Below are 12,394 nucleotides of genomic sequence, written 5' to 3' on the forward strand. Positions count from 1 at the left end.
AGACCTCGGAATTCTTGGAAGGAGTCAATATATTACCTCTCCCTGTTGGCTAATACCACAAATGCACAGTCTGCTGCTGGGGGGGGGTGGGGGGGTTGGCAGAAGTACGCACAAGGTACAGCCATGGTGGGGGGAGGGGGGCACACAGGGGAGGGCTGGTGTAAATTAAAGCATGAACCTTGTAGCTTTGTTTGCCCTTAGGGTTGGGGGGAGGGCCAATGGTGTTCCGTATGTGTCTGTGTGTATGTGTTTGTGGGTGGGGGGTGGGGAGGGGGGTGCTTTGTCTCCCCCGCCTTGATACTGGGACCAAAACAATCATATCAAATCACAAAATGAGAGCCATCTTTTATAGGCTGCCTGCTGCCAAGCCGCGTGAAGCAATCCAAAGCGACTCTCACCCTCATTACCATACGATCTGAGGGTCGTTTCCTTCATTAGCCACCAGGGGAAACTGTGTGAGTGAATGTCAAGTCGAACCAGAGGAATCACCCATGCCTGCGATAAAGACCCTTGGCAGGAGCAGAGCGAGGTGAGGGGAGCAGTCGTGAAGTAATGTTTATCCTTGGATCTCTCTGATGAGGAAACTGGGCCGGCACCCAAACCCCAAGGCGTGCTTTACGTCTCTGCATTATATGGTCTGTTAAGATTACCATGGCCGTTGTCATGGAAGAAGCATCTCTGCCGTGGTGTTTCCACACAGGTCCAGTCACTTCGTCACACTAACCATAACATGACTGTTTATAAGGGACATTAAGGATAGCGCCCCCTACAGTGCATCACCAGCCTCCGGCTCATCTACATAAAATTCCTAACAAAGCTAAGAACGTTTTTTTTCCTCTGGTTGTCTCTGAAACATACTACCTTTTATAATGAAACTTGAACAAAGTTTTCTGATTTTATGTTTTCTATCTGCACAAAACAAGGAGTCTATAATTAAGCACAACATCTATGAAGACAAATATTCATGAAAGTGTTCTGGTAGATAAGCACACCACACGAAGGCTGCCAGTAACAGCACACAGCTGGGGACACGAGGATGAACGCAAAACAGAAGCCAAATGGCACAACAGTCAGCAAAAAAAAAAACAAGAAAGAAGCACAATATAGCTCTCTAGCGCCCCAAGTGGCAGAAAGTGTGCATTGAATGCTGGATTTGCACACTGCACTGTTCTTAATAAGGGATTTGACTTGGGGACCAGTTCAAACAGCTGGCCTCTTTCTACAAGAGCTTACGACTGTTCGTATGAAGCCCCCAGATGCTGCAGCGTATTTTTAAACATCGGCCAGATGCGATTGTCAGGAAGACCGAGGCCGGGGTGCTGACTGGAGCCCCTGAAAGTGACACAGGACAGAGGCATGACATCATGCAGCGTAATTATCTTCCTCTCTCGGAATGAAACGGCTAAACGCCCCAGTGGGACCACCCGTTTGTCTCTGTATCCGTGAACATGTGTATTTGTGTGCGTGCGTTTACATGTTTGTGTTAGCATCCGTGTTTGCGTGTGGAGCTGCCCGTCTAAATGTTTTCTTTTTTCTGTGTTTTTTTTTAATTAATTATACCTTGCCTTGAAGATCTTAATTGTTATCTGTGCTGCAGTTGATGACACTTATGAGTGCTGCTTACAGTTGTGCTGTCCCTGTCACAGTCACCTCTGTAGTTACGAAAGAGCATGCGTTTACAGTGACCCAGTGTCCTGCAGTGCCATGCCACTAGCTAAGGAAAGCAGATGCACTCTTTTGTGTTTTGCAGGAGGTGCTCCCGCATCTCACATACATTTTAGATCACGGCTCTCCAGCTCCAGTCCGGGAGAGCTACTGTCCAGTAGGTTTTCCATCCTACCTGGCTTCTGAGCCACACCTGTTCAGGATCAGGGGCAGGTGTGGCTCATCAGAAGCCAGGTAGGACAGAAAACCGACTGGACAGTAGCTCTCCAGGACCGGAGTTGGAGACCCCTGTTTTAGATGTTTTTCACAACACGGTTCAGGAATATTGTGCAGGACATACTTTCATATCTGCGGTAATGAAGGGAAATCCGTTCCCATCTTCAGGTAGATCTCAGCTGTTGTCGCAGCATGCTCACTGGGGGTGCGGGGGTGTCCACTGGACAGCATTCCACATTACTGAGTGCAGGAGGCACGTGACATTGTCAGTGTCTATACTTCCTTTGAACCAATATTTCAAAGTATGGTAAAGTGCCTCATTGCACTTTGTGTACATACAGTAGTTAGGCGTCTTTTTTTGGTGTAATGGATAGTGTTTACTTGCTGTGATGGTTTTGTAACCTTCTAGAGAACTATTGGCCCTATTCTTCCTAAAAACATAGATAAAAAGTAATTTAGGTATATATAAAGACCATTCAGTGTTGCTTGTCTTTTGTGTTTCTGTAGCTACTTACTTTCTTGTCTTACATAGCTGTTAAACACCCAGGGTATAATTTTGTATTTAACACAAGCATTTCAGTTGTTCAATGAAGGTATTTCATCTGCATTCATTCACGATCGTCATAATAATATATGAGTAAGTACTTTTGACTGAATGCAATGCACAGTGTTCCACGGATAACGTAGACTCATCTCTCATGTGGACAGCATGATCAAAGTCGAAAGAAACGGGAAAAAGGGGCAGAATTTGGTTTAAACATGCTATGATGATGTATGTTAGGGTGGTGACTTGATTTGTGGTTAATATTGTAAAAGTATCTAGATTTACCGTCAATTGTATGTGTTAAAAATGAATCTTTATGTCAGTTGTGGCATGCCTAATCCCAGTGGAAGTAAATATGTTTTAAAAAGGAAAGTGGAAAACTAATCAGAAGCTGTTCTAAAATAACTATGTCAAACTGGCATCCAACTACTATTGAGGAGAACTCTGAAGTATCTCTGAAGTTCATTTTGTCCTCTGAGATGTTCAGAACCCCTTTGCATGGGAACAGGGTGATCTGTCTGTGGTGGAAAGTTATACTCAACAATAACAAGAACAGCTGTTGCTTCAGAATTCCTCATAATCATAGAAACATGCCAACATTAAACATTTGCAGACTAATTTGTATGGTCAAAGTGAAATTAAGCCTTTTTAAAGGGAGAACCTCTTTGCTGGGTGTTAAATATACAAGGTGTTGATAAACAGACTGTCAAATATCTGCTTGGTAAATCAGACTGAACATTTATTTTTAAAAATAATATATTGGTAACACTACTTGAAGCAGTCACATGTACTGTGTTATAGATACCTTCACAATGCATTATAATGGATTCATAAGGTATTATAAACATATAAACATGGCTATAACTATTTGAAACGTGTATTATGCATTATGAATGCTCTATGAAGCTCTTCTCTAATGCATTATGAATACCTTCATAATGCATTATAATGGCTTATAGTGACCATTATAATGCACAATGAAGGTATTTATAGTGTATTATAGACTATAGCTTCACAGAGCTTTCATAATGCATAATAAACATGACTATAATGTGTTATGCCTTTATAAAATATTCATAGCTGTGTTTATACTTTATGAATGCATTATAATGCATTATGAAAGTATCTATAATGCATTATGACAACTGCTTTAAGTGTTACCAATATATTCAATACAAAAAATGACGTGATGCTGCAAACATAATTGAGCCTTTATGCAGTATATCCCCTGACAAGTCATCAAAGTCTGCTGTGAAGTGGTTCCTTTGTTCTGTCATTGTCTGAAATGACTGATTCCTAATTCCACTTCTGCATTCATTTAAATTATTTCAACGGGCCTTTCTGGAACATTGGCTTAAGACTGCCATCATTTGGATGTAACGGGACAGTGCGCGTTTGTGAGACATAAGTATAGATAAAATTGTTTTCTCTACTAGATTTGTGGAATGAAGCTATGTTGGTGCATATCAGTGAATGCTGTATTTTTTGTGTAAATATAATTATGGAAACTAATAAACATTGATTTATGATTAACATTTTTCTTATTTCTGTCAGCAATTTTGGTGGTGCAGTGGGTAAGAATGTGGCATCGCCCCTCTATGGTTGTGGGTTCTAGACACAATTCTTACTCTCCTTTGTCTTCCACATGCCTGATCGGGTATCTTGTGTCTTCTTAGCCATTCAGCCTCTGTGCATAGCTTTCCCATACAAATGTTGTATTTCCATAAAAGCCTTTTGTATTAAAAGTGAAGCAAACATAATAGCTGAGCAAGAATATGATGTGTGACGGTACATGTTTATACTGCAGTGCAAGGGTGTAGATGGTAGTGACATACCTTACCAATGTTATAGGAATACAGTGTGCATTTTTTTTTGGGGGGGTGGGGGGCATTAGGCTGATTTGGTCCTTACAAGTGTTAAACAGAAAGCTATCTCCTTGCTGCAGTGTAAAACTTTGTACGCACTTGCCCTGTCAGAAAAAAAAATCCAATTTGTACCAATTTACTTACAATTGTCAGACCCTTTAGGGTACAATTACTTGTCACTGTTGCTGTACCCTCAAGGGTCTGCCAAGTGTACCCCAGCTGTAGGGAAATGTACTTTTAGCGTAATCTGAGGTGCAGAAACTGACTCTGAGGAACATTTTTGTACCATTGGGGTATTAATGTAATTTTACCTTGGGGTACAAAACTGAACAAGGGCTGTATGCTTTTTTTCTGACAGTGTAGGTGTGTGACTGTTTCATATAAGCATATCACACCATATCTAATGCATTCTTTTAAAAAATAGCCATCGAGATTAAGACTGGTAGGTTCGTCTCAGAGGGTACTACTCAAATGGTCCAGGTCAAGGAATTCAAACACAGGATGCATGTGAAAAAATACCTAATGCATATTAGTACTTACAGAAGTGAGGCAGGACAGAAATGGCAAAACCAGACACCAGATATACTGTGGCATGATATACTGACGCTACAGAGCCACAGAGGCACAGCACACGGCACAAAATACACACGTGCTGAAGCTAAAGGAACACTCTAGCCTGATAATCACTATACCCGATAACCAAGAAGACATGTTTCAAAGAAAACCTCTTATGCAGCGCTGTACCTGTGGTCCCCAAAGCAGAGAATAAGTGCCTGACTAAAGTTAAGCTCATTTAGAGAGCACATTATAATGCATTCACAGATTTGTACTAAAGGCCAGAATTGTCATGACCCCATCCCCCTCTGGAATTTCATATGTAATACCTTAATATAAATCCTGGTAGAAATGGATGATGCATTTTAGGGAATCAATGATATCATGCCACCAGTAGGTGGTGAAAGAGAGAGTATTAGTGCATCAGGGTTTTCAACCGTCCTAACACCGGAGACTATGGATGGAAAATGCCACTGATTTTTTTATGTTCTCAATATAATTTGCAGATCCATTATATCAAATTTTATTAAATTATACAATTTAAAAAATCAATATTTTGATATATCAGAATCCATTTTCAAAATCAAGATTTTTAATCTAAGTCCAGCTCTATCAGAGATCCCGAATGAAAACAGACTGTAATATAGACTTAATGTTAATACCGGCAAGTCTCCTGGGGGTTCTCTGCAGCTACTCTACTGACCCCCAAGTGACCCCCAGGTGGAAAACCCCTGACCTAGTTCTTTGATCTTTTTCATAGTCCTGTTTACTTAAAATATTACATAAAATTAAAGAAAAGTATTCATAGAACAAATTGTTCAGGACACACATCTAGCTGGTTCTCATTAGTCACCATCAACAGGATGAGCTTTAAAAAATCGTTGCAAGCACGGTGGTTTTGGGCTTCCTTAGACTCCTGTGAATAATTGTGGTTGCTTGTTTCCCATCCACACCCGTGTCGCGCTCTTTGACCTCCACTTCCTCATTCTTCACATTTCTACATTCGCCATCTTTTCTCGCTTTGTTCCTTTGCTGTTTTGGTTAGAAAAAGAGCGAGACGGCAAAAAGAGGGCAGGGCTCACGATCAGAGAACAACGACTTCCACGTATTGGGCGCAGAATGGCTGGAGCATCTGTGCAGAATACTGTACCACTTACTGAATCTGAACAGGAAATAGCAGATAAAGCAAAGACGGCAGCGATGCAGATAGTGGAGGACGCCCTGAAGAATAAAATGTATGGACACCCAGTCAGCTTCCACTATACCTGCTCAGAACCCCCCAGGGACCCAAAATTCTACAAATTCTGCTGCATACCTACTGAACAGCACCTAAAAGATTTGCTGAAGAAGATGGATGAGGTGAACTTCCTAAAGGACATAGGTCCAGACACTACTAATACTATCGCCTATGTCTGTGTGCCAGATGAAACATGCACAATCTACCTGTGTCCCGATTTCTGGACAGCACCTGATGACCTGCGTGAAGATTCCCAACCAGGTACCCTCATACATGAAGTCTCTCACTTCTTGGGGACCGAAGACATCTGTTACGACCTCCTGACTGTGGAGCTGTTTGAAGATCATGGCACACTGATGGGGAAGCGGAACCTTGTTGAAGACTTACAGGGAAATTATCAGATCAAGGAAGATGTAACCCTAATCAACGCAAATAGTCTGGAACATGAATTTGAGACTGTGATCAACCATCAGGAGAAGTACGATAAAGGAAAATATTTGTGCTGCAATGAAACCAAAAGAAATTCTGTCTGCAAATCGCGATTAACTGATCATTACCATTTGCATGAAAGATTTGGTATGTATATGTTGTCATACTTCTCCTGTTTAGTTGTTATACTGTGTCTGGACACCCTTCATGTTCGTAACTGCGGTGGGTTCCTCCACCACCGCTGAGCAACACTGTGAGAACGAAACTACGTACAGATGTCACTTAGTTAAATGCATTTGCCTCGTTTGACATATTCCTCCTTCTCTACAGAGTGCAGAAAAACAGAAATGGCAGCCAGAAAAGAAACGCTCTGTAACGAGAAAACTCGTGCAATTGTGCGACTAGCTAAAATTAAAGGCAGAGCCTGTCAGAGGACAGTCATCTGTGCAGCCTCAGAATAAAGATGAGCATGGACAGATGAAGACATGAAGATCATTCAGCAGAAATCGGAAACACAACACACTTTCTTCAACTTAGACCACATCAGAAATTTTTAAAGAATGTAGTAAATTTCACAAAACATCCTTACTTTCATGTTGGGTATCTTTTATGTTTCTGTGCAATACTCATTGCTGACCGTACATCTTTATTCCTTTTAGGCGTGGCTTGGCCACTCAGACTTCAGGCAGTTGCCGAGGGGGGGGGGGGTGACATGCTAATTTTGCATTTCAAGTAGCTTCATTTATTTTGAAAACACAAGCATCCAGCCCAGTCTAGAATTTACTATACAGCACAATTCAGAGGACATATCGGGCTGCATATCTCTACATGGCAAGACACCTATTTACACTGATCAGATTATCAATATCCTTTTATAATAACAGCACATCTTTGAAGGTGGGTGTGAAAAAATCACTTCTATAAGCATGGCGATGAGACCTATGTGAGGGGCCAGTCTCACCACTTCCTACACGGGGAACAAACTGGATTACCCAGAATCCCTGGCGAGGGTGGGGTCAAGCCATCTATACCGGTACTATAACGTCTGCGGAACTACCACATAAACCCATTTATCTCATTTACCTTGTTTAATGTGTGTCTATATGGTTCACAATACACTGTGAGCATTAAATGCCATAGAAAGGAAATCTGCTTTTCAAGAACTTGCATGGGATCAGTCATTATGTTTGTGAATGATCCTTTCATGCCATTTTTACAGAAGATTGCTAAGAAGCTCAACAGTGTAAAACTACATATGTGGAGCATATTTAAAGCGCATGCATCAGTATACCAGTGCAAATAAAGGTTTCTATATATACATTATACAATTATATTTAAAGTGCATGCAATAGTATACAGTACCAGTGCAAATATAAGTTTCTATATAAACAATTATACTCTAAACGCATGCATCAGTATACCAATGCAAATATAAGTATCTATATATAGAATTATATTTAAAGTATTGATTCTGCATAGAAGTTAGGCTCATAAACACACACCTTGCATTAAAGGCAATTCTTGACCATATTTACGGGGATGCAGACGCTGTATTTTTTTTTTATCTCAGCCTCCCTGAAAAATTACAATCCCAAATTTTTTAGGATTTACAGTAAAGTGGCAACCGTGCTGGGGGCCGCATCCCCCTGAAGTGCATTGTATGTATCCTTTTTCTTCTGTCCCATCTTACTATGATATAAATTATAATACATACTGTATGTGTACTAACTAGTGAGTGTGCCTTATGTAACTGAGAAATGCTGAATTATAATTTACTGTCTTAAAGAGAATATGATCTAGCCCCCATTTTAGATTTGATCTAGATTGGTGTTTATTTTTTATAAATTGCTAAACAAAATTTAACTGCAATTAAATTGCAAGCAGCAATGTTTGTATTAACTTATGTCACTTGCTAAGGTTGTATTGGATTCTGCATATTGTGTTTTTAAATGCATGCTATTTCATACATTCTGTCTAGTTATACTGTATAGTCACATATGGACTATTTCGTCATATGCTACCTGTATTGTTTTATGTAACTGTGTGTAGTTGAACGAGTAAGCATTCCTATGCACCTATTGCTCATGGCCAATAAAGTATCTGGAATTTTAAACATTCATTTTACACAATCAACCGTACAATTAGGAGCAATAGAGAAAAGTTGCAAAGTTCAGCCCTTGGTTTCCCTGTTCTCAAGAACTTACTGGCAATTTTTGGCACAGCAGCGCCCCCTGGTGATAGGTTGACCTGCGATTTGGCGGAATAATATACCACAGAAACGAACCACTATCTCTAAGACAGCAAATGACCAGGAAAACGAATAATTACGGAATCAGCCTTGGAATTACACTTAAAGGTCATCAAATATTTAAGTGAAGTCAAAAACAACCCTGATAAGACCAGGGCCGGTATGCATAAAACTTCCTAAGAATGGTCTTAAGAATGGTCGTACACTTGGACTTAAGAGTAAAAAAAAACTTAGCAAAAAGTAGGAGCTAAGAGCATTGTATAATGTTTTATCGACCTCGCGAAAGGAAATCACAGTTTATAAAGCAAGCATGCAAGCTACAGGTTTGTGTCATTACTTATATTGTTCTTATGACCCTCGCTATAATAGATGATGATGATGATGATGATAATAATAATAATAATAATTATTATTATATTTTTCCTGTTGCCAAAAACGTAGCATCATTATCACCTTCAGTTCAACTGTAAGTGTATTTTTAGGTGACGTAGGAGATTGTATCCGGTGTTCTGACAAAACGTCCTACTTTATCAAAACATCCTACCGTAGTGCTAATCGATAGCCCTAACCCTAACTCTTACCCTAACCCTAACCCTAACCCCCCAAAAACCCCTAAAACTCTTACCTTAACCCTAACCCTAACCCCTAAAACCTAACCCTAATCCCAAGACGGTGGAACTGCACATGCGCAGAAAGGCTCGATAGCACGTCTCGATAGGTAGGATGTTTTGTCAGAACACCGGTTCCTAATTAGGTTGGTAACAAACAGAATGCCCTCATGATCGAGACTGTACCTTTTTATCAATTCATTATTGTCGTATGTCTGCAGTACGCCCTTTCTTTCACGGAAACTGCGCGGTCTCCGTCTTTGTGCGCGTAGTGCAGCTGCCATCATTCAGCTCCTAACTGGCGTAGGAGTCCTCTCCAGCTCTCTTAAATAATTTAGGAGCTGAGACCTACTCTTAACACTTAAAAATGTTTATGCATGCCACTTATTCTTAAGTCTGGGAGTAGGAGCAAAATCACATCACTCTTAGGATTGTGACGCATTTAAGAGTGAAATTTCACTCTGAGAAGTTTTATGCATACTGGCCCAGGTATCTAAACTCTACAAGGTTATTCTCTTCCTCGTGACCTGCTTTGTACATGTCTATCTCTTCATCTTACAACTTGTCAAGCTTATTTTTTACAGGATCACAGAGGGGCCTGTAGCCCATCCAAGCCAGCAATGGACATAAAGAAACTTCCAGGGTTTCCTTCAGGATCAATAATCTTAACCTTAATCTTAATCTTAAATTCATTAAGCATTTTTGCTAGAATTTCCCTCTGCCATCAATATAGTTCATTCTAATTTTAACTCAAATGATGCCAGTCCACCCCAGGGCACATAGACTCACACTCTGGATGATTTATGGTAGCTATGTGAGATGCTCTGTCACATTACTGCCAGTCTGTGGACTGCAGGAGGATCCAGTAGCACTTAATGGGTGTGTTTTACATTTATTTATTACGCACTGCAGTGCTGATAGAGCACAAACATTGCATTTGGGGTCCCTGGTAGCATTAAAACTCCAATACCTTTAGAATGTGTTTAGCAAGTGTCGCGAGAGAGCAGATGAACAATAAGTAAACAAGTCTGAAAAAGAGAGGCGCTAAAGGAATACCATCAAAACAGAGCTGAGATTCGAGTCTTTTGATGAAGATGTAGTTTTATTTGCACTGGGTGACTCACAAATTTGTCATCCATCCATCCATCCATCCACCATCTACCTACTTATGGATGTGGGGGCACCTAAAGCTGACTTCAGTAATATAGGGTGCAAGGTTTAGGTATTCCCTGGATGGAATCTCAATAAAAGTTTGTTACGCATGAAAATATTGTTAAAATATACAATATACAGAGAAGTCTGTACGTCCTTCTCCATAGATCTTTCACTGCTTTTTTCTCTCCCATTTCAGTCCGTCCTTAGTAATGACATTGTTGCCATGGTAATTTTGGGGGAATTACCTGCTTATGTCTCTTATATCACCAAATAATGTGGTTAGATGCTATTGTCCCATATTTGTGTGAAATTTATTTTAAGAAAGGTTCATCCCATTTATTTATTTCATTTCTCGTCAAATTGGTACCGACACTTTCCACGAAATCATGTGAACTGTGTATTTGACATGTGGCATTTTATTTTTCTGTAGGGAATTATAATTATTGATCATATCTAGGCAGAAAAACACAACTGCATCCAGTGACACTTCATGTGTTGCATACACACACACAGAGGCACATCATTGCTTAGCTACAGGTGGCTGCTCTCCATTGTGTGGCATTGGTAATAATGTCCTGCATCATGACCTACATACAATGGCAAGCATGTTCTCTCCAGATCAATGTTCCTTTTGAATGAGCATAAATGCTGCTGTTTCCGTTACCTGTTTTACGAACTCAGCAGTTTGGATTCTGACCTAGTATACGGTGTAAATGCTAAGTGAAGCCCCCCGTAATAAAGGCACAGAGTCATGGGCAGGGAGTCGCTGGGGGGAAACCAGTAGGAATTGGGGGCAAGAGAGAAGTGTGGCACTGCCATTCAGGCTTCCTTGGGGTAAATGCCACCATGGGCAGGTGCCAGGCTCACAAACAAGCGGCCCACTGTCTGAATATCAATGCACATTGAGCTCCCCAGAGCTTCCACTCAGCCGACTCAGGCGCGGATTGTAGCGAAATTGCCTGAAATATGACGCCAGATTCCACCAGGGGGAATAAAACCTGTACAGAATAACAGAACAGCTGCTGTCCGCCATTTACTTCTGAAATATGAAACATAAGTTTACAACTGCATAAATATGCCATTTCAGGCAGCTGAATTTTTCTGCAATTCAACTTATAATCCCTTACAAAAAAAAATGTAGTTTGGTATGTAACGTGCGTGTGTGTGTGTGTGTGAGTTTGCATAGATCACATTTGAGGACCAAATTGTCCCCAAAGTGTAGTAAAACCTGAAATTTCCCTACTTTTGGGGACATCTTTTGAGGCTGTGCGACTCTCTTACGCACCGTATCACCGCATGTATTCAGGCCCGGGGGGGTGTGTTTTTTTTCAATGCAGCTCAAAGTATGACCGCTTTTCACATCCTACCCGGTGTCTCCGTGTTTCTCCATCTGTCATGCAGCTATTCACGTCTTATAAGATTGTTCAAATCAGGACATGCATCGGCATTTAGAATTCTAGCCAGGGGGTGCGAGGAGTTTCCTGGCATCAAGCGAATGTCGTGTCGCATCACAAAGATTCACCCACACATTCATATTACATTTTTTTAATTAAATTACTATGAGAGGAAAAAAAAGAATTGGCGTCTAATTTTACAGTAGAGCCTAAATGGGGTACAAATTGTAAAATACAAACAGTATATACAGAACAATACAAAAAAGGCAACAAATGGTCAGGGACAGATAATACCTCGCAATCCACAGGGCACACCAACAGAAAGATGCAAATAAAACTCAGGCAACGGAATCACGCAGAAATGATATACACAACGGTAGATTATCCTGTAGAATTTTCAACTAGTATACTGAACAATTGCTGCATCATTACTACCCCACCCCACCCCCCCGCAACCTAATCCCCCCCCCCCCCCCCT

The 12,394-nt window shown here is 40.7% G+C and overlaps 1 long non-coding RNA gene across 1 annotated transcript; it reads left to right on the forward strand.

Moving 5' to 3' along the window:
* Positions 1–5,563: 5,563 nt before the first annotated feature.
* LOC111859417 (uncharacterized) lies at positions 5,564–8,624 on the forward strand. The gene is made up of 2 exons (XR_011982220.1): positions 5,564–6,658; positions 6,842–8,624. It is a non-coding gene; the product is annotated as an uncharacterized lncRNA (long non-coding RNA).
* The last annotated feature ends 3,770 nt before the right edge of the window (positions 8,625–12,394 follow it).

The sequence above is a fragment of the Paramormyrops kingsleyae genome, chromosome 13 (genome assembly GCF_048594095.1).
Source record: "Paramormyrops kingsleyae isolate MSU_618 chromosome 13, PKINGS_0.4, whole genome shotgun sequence".
In the NCBI taxonomy this organism is placed as follows: Eukaryota; Metazoa; Chordata; class Actinopteri; order Osteoglossiformes; family Mormyridae; genus Paramormyrops; species Paramormyrops kingsleyae.